Below are 10614 nucleotides of genomic sequence, written 5' to 3' on the forward strand. Positions count from 1 at the left end.
CCAGGGATGTTTGGCAATGTCCAGGGATGTCCGGCGATGTCCAGGGATGTCTGGTGATGTCCAGAGATGTCCAGTGATGGCCGGCGATGTTCAGCGATGTCCAGGGATGTTTGGCAATGTCCAGGGATGTCCGGCGATGTCCAGGGATGTCCGGCGATGTCCAGAGATGTCCAGGGATGTCCAGGGATGTCCGGCGATGTTCAGTGATGTCCAGGGATGTCCAGGGATGTCCAGTGATGGCCCGCGATGTCCAGGGATGGCCCGCGATGTTCAGTGATGTCCAGGGATGTCCAGGGATGTCTGGCGATGTTCAGCGATGTCCAGGGATGTTCAGTGATGTCCAGCGATGTCCAGTGATGTTCAGCGATGTCCAGAGATGTCCAGTGATGTCCAGTGATGTCCAGGGATGTCCAGCGATGTTCAGCGATGTCCAGGGATGTCCGGCGATGTCCAGGGATGTCCGGCGATGTCCGGGGATGTTCGGCAATGTCCGGGGATGTCCGGCAATGTCCAGGGATGTCCAGGGATGTCCAGCAATGTTCAGCGATGTCCAGGGATGTCCGGCGATGTCCAGAGATGTCCAGTGATGTCCAGGGATGTCCGGTGATGTCCGGGGATGTCCGGCAATGTCCAGGGATGTCCAGCTGGATCGCTGAGGGAAACCCGGGGGAAACGCCCGGGGTTTGCCCACAGGGCCTTCAGAGGATGTGTCCGGTTCTGGACTCCTCAGTTCAGAGAGGACATTGAGGTGATGGAGCGTGTCCAGAGAAGGACAACGAAACTGGTGAAGAGTCCGGAGCATGAGTCCTGTGAGGAGCAGCTGAAGGAGTGTGGATACTTATCCCAGAGAAAAGGAGGCTCAGGAATGACCTTGTCACTCTCTACAACTACTTAAAAGGAGGGTGAAGCTGGGTGGAAGTTGACCTCTTCTCCTGGGCCAACAGCAACAAGACAAGAGAAAATGGCCTCAAGCTGCACCAGGGGAGGTTTAAGTTGGACATTAGGAAGAAGTTCTTCACAGAAAAGGTGATTAGATGTTGGAATGGCTGCCCAGGAGCATGGTGGAGTCACCATTCCTGAASAGGCTGGATGTGTCACTCGGTCATCGGGTTTGGTTGACACGGTGGTGATCAGTCAAAGGTTGGACTTGATGATCTCAAAGGTGTTTTCCAACCTAACTGATCCATTGACCCTGGAGAAAGGGCTCTGCCAGGGCACCTTTGAAGGTGTTTTACTCACATGCCCGTGGCAATAGCCATGGTGAGGACACCCATGTGGCTGCCAGTGGCTCCCAAGCACAGCCTGTGGCAGTGGCTSCTTGTCTGGTTTGGGGGAGAAATACCCATTGCTTGTGAGGGGGCTGAGGGGGCTTCATGGCTGGGGCAGCAGTCAGGTGCTCCCCCTAAAAGGGCTTTGGAGTTGTGCTGGCATTGCCCAAACATCTCAGCTTGCCCAGGCCAGCAATGGGGATGAGAGGTGCAGGCAGCTCTGGAAATGCCCATCCTGAGGCAGGAGGCTGCTGAATCATGGAACTGTTTGGGTTGGAAGRSACCTTAAAGAKCATCTCATTCCAACCTCTGCCATGGGCAGGGACGCCTTCCACTATCCCAGGGTGCTCAGAGCCCCATYCAACCTGGCCTTGGACACTTCCAGGGATGGGGCATTCGCAACTTCAGACAACCTGTGCCAGGGCCTCACCACCCTCACAGTAAAGAATTWCTTCCTTGTATCTATTCAAACCCTACCCCATTTCAGCCTAAGGCCATTCTGATGGTGTCTGAGAATGTGACAATGAGTTATTCAGCTGGGAAACATCTCAGTGTCACAACAGCTGGATCCACACTTGTGAACAGAGCTTGATGATAYACAAYACAGGGTGCAGGTGAATTTAGTAYACTCCATGSAAATTATCTCAGAGCAATTCTTTATAAGGTGCTCTACAWTATGCAGAAAGTTTTTTTAAAAATCAAACCAAACAGAAATCCTTGCATGAAAGCATAAGATATTGGAAAAGCTTACCAGAGAGAAATGCCTCAAGAACACAGCCTGTGGCTCTGGAAAGTCCAAGCAGCAATTTCTTCTCTGTCTATAAAAAGTACCAATACAGAGAAAAGCAGTTCAAGGTAGTTTATTTTAGGACATGATTCCCCCTGAAGTATTCCATGTGTTGTAGGTCTTCAGAGGAGTTGAGACAACTGTTTATCCCCATTTGTACATTCACTATGCAGTAGGACTATTTGGAGACTATTGAATGCTGTATAAATATGAAAAATAAGAAACAGGATGTTTTAATGAAGTGGTAAAGGCAACAGAAGAGATTTTACAACTGGATATGATTGGTCTAAAGCTGAGGGGCCAGTTTCAGCATTACAAAATCAATAAGAAAGCCTCTGGTAAGAAAATGGACCATGACAAGAATGTGGGGTGAAATTTATGAAAAAAACCACAGGAAAAACATTGAGCATCTAAAAACAAATCAAGAGAAGAGACAAATATTTTATATTTGCCTTAAATAGAGAAACTGAAGCAGCTGTCTGTTACACTGTTAAAAAACTACAAATTGCGGAGAAACATTCACATTAATGAAAAATTACAGATTCACAGAGTCACAGAATATTCTGAGTTGGAAGAGACCCACAAGGATCATCAAAATACAACTTTTGATTGAAATTACTCTGTTTTATCCCTACCCTCCATATTCTTATTCTAATTTTACTAAGGAAGAATTTATTAGAAAATATTGTTTTTATACAGAACAATTATTTACTCTAAACCACAATTTGCTTACACAAAATTAATTACATCTGAAATATGTAATAAAATGATGTTTGCACAAGTAACCATTAGCCCCACGGATAAAACATGAGTTGGAAAAGCGTGGGGAATAAGACTGTGGCTTGCATCTGGTGCAAGCTAAATTACGGAATGGCACAAGAGCAACACAGGGTGTGAAAATGGTGATGTTAAGGAGACTTGGCCCTTGATTTGGGTCCCAGAAAACCACGAGATGCCAGGGCACACACGAGGCCCATCTGCAAGTGCAGCTAAGCAAAAATGCATGAATATTTGGAACAGAAGAAGTGCCAACATTTACAAACCGCAGTTGTGCCCACAGAGGGTAGCCARGGAGGGATATCCATACCTTCCATGCCTTTCAGGAGGCACTGGGGAAGAGGCCCTGAGTCAGCTGTTCTGTCTGAAGAAGTGCCAGCCTTGCAGCAACCACCACAACTTCAGGGTGTCGAGGTATGAAATCACCAGCACAGATGGATGTGCCAGATCCTCACAAATGTAAAACAGATACCTCAGAGGAAATGTGTAAGACCAASTGACAGCGCCAGGCCTGTTGGAAGCTATCTGAACATAATGTGTGAGGCTCATTAGAGGGATTTGTAATTGCAGCACAGCTCTGCACTCAAGATTCAATCTCCTTCACCAAGGCAGCAGCCAGGTGAGGATTGGTTGGGGTTGGAAGGAGCCTTAGAGACTGTCTTAGCTCCAAACTCACTGCCACGTACAGGGACACTTTCCGCTGTCCCAGGCTGCTCAGAGCCCTGTCCTGCCTGGCCTTGGACACTGCCAGGGATGGGGCAGCCACAGCTTCTCTGGGAAACCTGTGCCAGGTCCTCACCACCCTCACAGGGAAGAATTTCTTCTGAATACATAATCCAAACCTGCCCTCCTTCCTCTTAAGGCCATTCCCCCTTGTCCTGTCACTACATGTCCTTGTGAAAAGTTCCTCTCCACTACAAGGGAGTTTTGACATATAAAATAAACTGATTTAAAAGATCTCCACAGTAACACTGACCCACACTGTTGGCATTAAAGGCATAAAAATCAATCATAAAATGGTGGCTGGGAATGAATACACACCACTAAATTAACTCCACTAGGGCTGAGGCAAACAAGTGGGACACATAGTTTACTCCTCATCCCAGCCTTGAGAATAATTCCCATAAATCAGCACCAATTTCATAAGTAGAGCCACTTAATTCATTTCCTGAGATCTGGCAATGCTTGGGCTTATCTCTCACAAGAGACAAGAGGAGCTGTGGTGAGGGTTGGTATAAAAGCAAAATTATGATGTGATCTGCCTAGCAGTGATGTGACACCAGCTCGAATATTAACATGGAAATAAACATCTGGTTTGGGAATGGCAAACAGAGAATGATGTTTCCTGTATCAGTGATAAGTAGACATTGATGAGGTTGGGGAGGAAAACACTGTGGAGAAGCATAGTCAGTGATCAAAGAGGGAGAGAAAAAAGTAGAATATTTTGTGGCAAGAAGAGATCAAGTGCAGGAGGCYTTTTGTGAGTAGCTACTGAAGTCACCAAACAGAGCTTTGGTGGCACCCAGAGCCCTTTTGGGAAGGGAGAGCACAAGCCTATTGCACAAGTTCATGGAAATTTTCATGGAAAAAAGTTTTTATGCAAAGGGAGGAAAACACAGCYCAAAAAGAGTCACTCCTTATTCTAACAGCATGGGATAAGCCACAATTTAGATAGAATCATATTTCAAAATGATCTTTGGCAGACCGGAGAAATYAGAAGAGAAAGTAAAATTGGAAGTTGGCCAATAAGGGCAAAGGCAAAATTTTGCAGCCAGCCAGGARGAATAAAGTGCTCGAGTGGCCATTACCTGGACAGTAATTGTGTGGAGTGGAAGGTATGGCTACCGTGCCAGGCAAGCTCAGTGTGAGTCAACAAGGCCCTGCTGTTGTGTAAAAAGCAAACTTTGTACGGGGTTATGCAAACAGGGATCCAGCCTACAGGACACATGGCACCCTCAGCACCCGGGTGCTCTGCTGGGGAACCTTGTCCCACTGCAGTGACGTGGCCCATGTGCGACATGGCCTGGGAAACACAGAAAAGTGCAGAGAGAAACACAGCGCAGGAGCAAACATTGAAAGAGGTGAGACTGTTCAGAGAAAACAGACTCTGTCAGAAACCTTGCTCAAATCACCTACAAGTACTATAAGGAGGACATAAATTGCTGCTTGCTCTGCACTGAGGTCTATTCCCTTTGGTGAATGTTTGCTCTGTGAGGTGTAACAGCTGCCACCACTCATATGCTTGAGAATCCCAGGGTTGTCCAAAAGATTTGAAGGCTGGCTTCCTTGGAGACTGAGCAAGGAAGGCAATTAAATGTCTCTTTGCTGTGGTCAGCATGGTCACACAAAAGGGTAAAAAGAAATGAGTCAGACCCCTGCAGAATGAAAAAATGGCCCAGACATAATTGAGACTGTTAGTTGGTCAGATTTTGGTCTGTCAGACTTTGGGATTTCCCTTGGCTATCTCCAGTCCAGCACTGCAATAATTAATGTTGCATGCCATCCCCAAGTCAGTAAGGCTGGCTGCTCACTCTCCACCGGTGCTTTGTCCAGAAATCAGTCCTTTATGTCTTGCCTCCCTTTATCAAGTCGTCTCTCCAGGACTTTTTTCCTACAACACAAGAGGAAACATTTTGCATGTTCACTAAAGAGGAAGGGAAAAGGAATGATGGAAGATGCAGGAGTGCTTTGATCTGTGAGGTTCCCTCTCATTTTCCTCTGTGACAGGAGCAGTATTAGCTCTCCAGGAAAATGGGTGGGTAGAGAAGGGAGAAGTGGTCGCTCCCCTTGGCTCTTCCCACAGCTCCCAGGCCCAGGAGGTGGGCGAGTGCACAGCCTGCAGCAGGAGCAGCTCCCTCCYTCCCTCGGCCTGGCCAGAATCCCAGACGGCTCCAGGAAGAAAGTGAGAAGGATCTGAAACACATCCAATATTCAGCTGCATAGGTAGTGAGACTTGAAGYGAAGCCAGGTGCTGGCAAAAGGACAGCAGGCCTGAGCCTGGCAGACTGAAGTCTCTTCCATGAAAAACAAGGAGCCTGGAGACTCCATTGCTCCCTGCTGCCTTTCTCCCCACTTCGTTTCATTGCTCAGAGAAGAAATATTTTTTTTCCTCCAGACCTAACTACATGTGGGAGTGGAGAGCTGGAAGCGGCCTACAGTGCTTGGGAAAACAGAGCTCTGCACACATTTGTCAAAAACACATGGGTTTGTCCCAAAGGAGCACCTGGATCATAGTAATTGTCTCTTCCCAGTGGGAACAGCCCTCAGAGTCCTGTTAAGGCACCTGGAGCAAAAGGGGAGTCACACACAGAAGCTGCTGCAAGGCTTCAGGAAGCTGCTGCCCACCCCTCACTCAACAACCTCCCACTTCGTCAGTTGTCCTGGCAAGGTAATCTAGTTGGAAAGCAAACACCAAAACAACACAAATTATGCAAAAGTATTGGACCCGATGCTTATCAGAACACCAAGAAGTCGGCACTTATATCTGAACAGTCAGAGATAAGCACACCCTGCYCCCTCCTGCCTTTGATGTCTCACAYGAGCCACTGGCTACCGGAGCCAGGCTGCTGGCAGCTGACCCGGGCTGTTGGCTGCCACCGTTCCACCCTATCCCACACATCCAATTTACAGGTGAAACTTGAGATCAATTGAATTAATGCCACTCCTGGCAATAACCACTAGCAGGGAAACCTTCTAAAGCAGCAAGCACCTTCTAAAACAGTTCTGCTGCTGAACAACTACAGGACTGTAGAGTGGGACAGCGCTGTCCTCTCACTTGTGGCTCTTGGTGAAGGTTACTATTTTGTAAAAAAATGAARTATGAAAGGTTAACAGAGGATTAGAGGTTTTTGACTTGTGAGCACACTGCTCACAAGGAAGGACTACAGCTGAGGAGATATACTCAGTTTTTCATATAAGTGCATTTAACAAAATGAAAATCAGAAAAACAAACAAAAAAAAAATTGAGACTCTCAGCACTGTGACAGTGCAACACAGAAGCTGCGGACTCCCACCCCTGAAGTGCTCAAGACCAGGCTGGAAGGGGCTCTGAGCAACCTGGTCAAGTGGAAGGTGTCCCTGCCCATGGCARGGGGTTGGAACATGATGGTCATTAACACCCCTTCCAACCTGAATTATTCTGATTTGTAAAAAACAACACTGGCTAATTGGATAAATTCAGAAATACTTGTGGATAGCTTCAGAAAGCATCATATACCAATCCAAGATGAAGATACATTAATTTATTCCACAGACATCTGGATGTAATTTCTGTTGCTTTTTAATTGAAATCCATTTTCTTCAGGGTAAAACACAGCTCAGCTTCAGCCTTGCAGAAAGTAGTAAATGCCGCTATAAATATTCTCTCCTGTGACAGCTATGCCACTCAGCCATGACTTCCTTACCAGCTGAAATGAAATGCCAACTCAGTTCTGCTTTTCAGCTGCAACTTCTCCTGACCAGGAATGTTTTTAGGGAGTTTTAAATTCAGCAATAGTTCGAAGTGTTTGGAGAATGGAATGATTTGCCTACACCCTCCCCACTTGCTTTGAAAGCAGTTTCACTTCTAATGTATTGAAAGACAGTGGATGCAGTTTAAGCTGCTGCTGTACAATCGTTAACACCCAAAATTTTGCAGCTTGAATAGTGTAACACCAGGAGAAATAATCTTTAAAAAGCCATGACCCCCTTTGATTACTTATTTCTCCAATTAAACATGTTCCTTCTGTCAAAAATGAGCTTTCTTGTTTCTGYTGTGGTGGTCTGTAGAGCACTTGCAGGTTCCAACCTCAACCATAACCAAAAGCCTCAATTAAAAGAACCCAAACCAAAACCCCCCAACTCCTAGCCCCAAGTTGTACTTTTAAAATTACACTTTATCAAGTGAACRTGGAGAGGTCAGGGTTATTTCATCTGAAGACATGCCTCACCAGCTCTAAAAAACAGAAGGCAAAGATTCTCTCAAAACCAGCTCAAGATCTAAGAATCTGAAATTTTAGTCTATGTTCTCATTAGATATTTAGAGAGCGGCATCCAACCTAAAGGAAAGGGATAATTTTTKTCAGATTCTTATAAAAAAAGGCTTTATTTTGAACAGGTTTTCTCCATTTGGTTTTACAGTCTCAACATACATCATATTCATGGACAAGCAGCATTTTCACAGAATAATAGCCAAATACAAAGAAGAGGAAGCCACTTGGGTTTAACAGTTTCAACCTAATCGACTCAGGCTTCAGAAAATCCTGTATGCTGTCACTTATTTGAGGTAAAGGAATTCCATAAATTAAGATCCACTGTTCAACAGAAGAGYTAACAATGAAATATTTGAGAAGTAGGTACACCCTGGGGAGGAGGGGGGAAAAAACAAATCTTAAAAGACATGGTGAGCAACAAGAGAAGTGGGAGGTAGGATTTCCACTTGGTTTGTATTGGTGAACCAACACTTGGGTCTATCAAGGGTAAATGTTTAACCAAATTGGCACCGTTTGAATTTCAAATTTGATGAATTTTACTGGTAGCACAGTCTCAAAAAGTGAACCTAACAAGATATGTCATGAGCTTAATTTATATGCTGAATGTTGTCACTAGGCACCCATTAGAGTAACCAGTAAAATCTGCTGCTTTCAGTGCCCATTCCAACATATTCCAGTTRCATGGGTAAATTCTGGGCAGCTGTGCAATCAGACCATAAAATTAATACAGTTAGTGGAATTCAGAATGCCCTCATAAGTAAAACTATATTGGGGGGCAGAGAAAAATCAACCTTTCACTATCTGTTCATGCAAAAATATATCAGCAGTGAAACAGAGGTTAGATAAACAGATTAAAGCCATTGCAGGGATACATTTGTACTTGCTTTAACTATAGAACTAACTTTACAGAGCAAATCTTAAACCTTTTCAATRGTACCCACATTGTATATTAGATCTTGTTTTAAAAAGAAAAGTAAACAAAAGCAATGACTGTTCTGACATTTTGTAGCCTGAGATTTAAATTAGCTCACCAATAATCCTGAATCTCACTGAAGAGAAAAATGGAACTGRAGTAAAATCCTGTAAACTGCAAGAACTAAATTGCCAAGATGAAACTCCTAATGCCCAGCAGAAATTCATTTCAGCTCAGTCATTTAATGCCAGGCGTGGCTCAATTTCTCCCAGTAAAGAAAATGCATCATTTGCTTTATGTACTTACAACAAAACATCATATGGAGATGGGCTTCATTGCTTGAGTGGTATTTCTTCAAAAAGGGTCCTGGCACACCAAGTTACAAAGTCTGGTTGGTCAAACCATCCAGTGGGAATAAAATAAATTCAAATTGAACTGGTGCAAGAATTTAGTTATAAGAAGCAAAGCTGATTAATTTAAAAAAGGTAATTTTTCAATAGTTTTCAATTCCAAGTTTCAGTGAGCAAAATGGTTTCATGCTCATTTTAAAGGCAGAAAGAAGCTGATTTGTTAATCATCTATGTGCTGCATTCATAGCCTATATATCTTCTTTTAAATAATCACCAAGGAGCAGATTTATCACTTAGCAAGTTATCTGACTCAGAAGTAAGGAAGCTCTAGAACATTCTCTCCCCACTGGAAAGCTGTGTTTTATTGCGTAGCTTTGTGTACATTAAGTTGTATCTTGCAGAAATATGATCAATGACCAGAACTTCTTGGCATGTTACATTTTGAATAAAAGCAGTGAATAAGGTGAAACTGCAAGTCAACCATTGTACAAACTGTCTCTCAGGATTCCAACATTTCCACTGGAGCTTTAACGCTTTGGGACGCAACCTACGATGTTCAGCAATTGTGCAATTCAAGCTCAGGAAAAAAGTATTTGTGAAAGAACTGCCATCTGTCCATTAGCTTTCATCACAATCCAAACTATCAGAAAAATGGGAAAAATATTTTTTTTCCACTAGCATCCAATTAGTTTTCTATGACCTTGAATGCTAACAAAATGCTTTTAATTAAATGACAAGTTGAGAGAGCACAGATTAGAAAGAAAAAAAATGTTAAGAAATTTGATCCTTGTTTTTAGGACCTTGCATTTCCTTCAATAGCACTTCTGTATCATGTTGCAAGGAGCATAATTTTGGTGGGTTTTTTTTTCACAAAACCCTCACCTGCCKATTGTGACTCATTGCAATAAAAATATTATTTTTTCCACACTGCACTAGGCAACTTTCTACCCCGCTAAAGAAAGGAATTTAGTCAAGAATTATAAAAACCTGAACTATGAACTCTGGCACAGCCAGGAGCAGCCACTATGCCAGAGTGCTTAGAAAATAGGCAGCCAGGAGTAGCAACTCAACTACTCCGGAGTGCTTAGAAAATAGGCTTTAGATTTTACACCAAGAAATTGGATTTATTGTAAATGCCACAGTCACATTGATAGACAGAGCACAGACTTCTGGTAACAAACATACATTTTKGTAACTAAGCGTTTCTACTCAGTAAATAAACGCATTTCGCACAGCCTTCCTCTTAAATGTGCCTAAACTAACCTAAATAAGCAGACAGCATAGCAGAAAAGGGTAACTTATGTGAGTAACTGTTTCTTAAGCAGTATATTATTTTTACTATGTATATAATATTTTATATTATATACACACACATTTTCATCAACAGTTCAAATTATACCCGAATGAAAAAAAAAACCCAAACCAAAACTGGCGCTCCTCCAATACATTTACCACCTTTCCCTCAGGCAGACTTAATCCAGGTATTTGTCAAGATAGAGGAATGACAGTTAAAAAGACTCCCCCCACAAGAAACAAGTTACACAAAGAA

Source organism: Malurus melanocephalus, unplaced genomic scaffold, assembly GCF_030028575.1.
Source record: "Malurus melanocephalus ecotype Western Australia unplaced genomic scaffold, MMel_1.1 scaffold_379, whole genome shotgun sequence".
Taxonomy (NCBI): Eukaryota; Metazoa; Chordata; class Aves; order Passeriformes; family Maluridae; genus Malurus; species Malurus melanocephalus.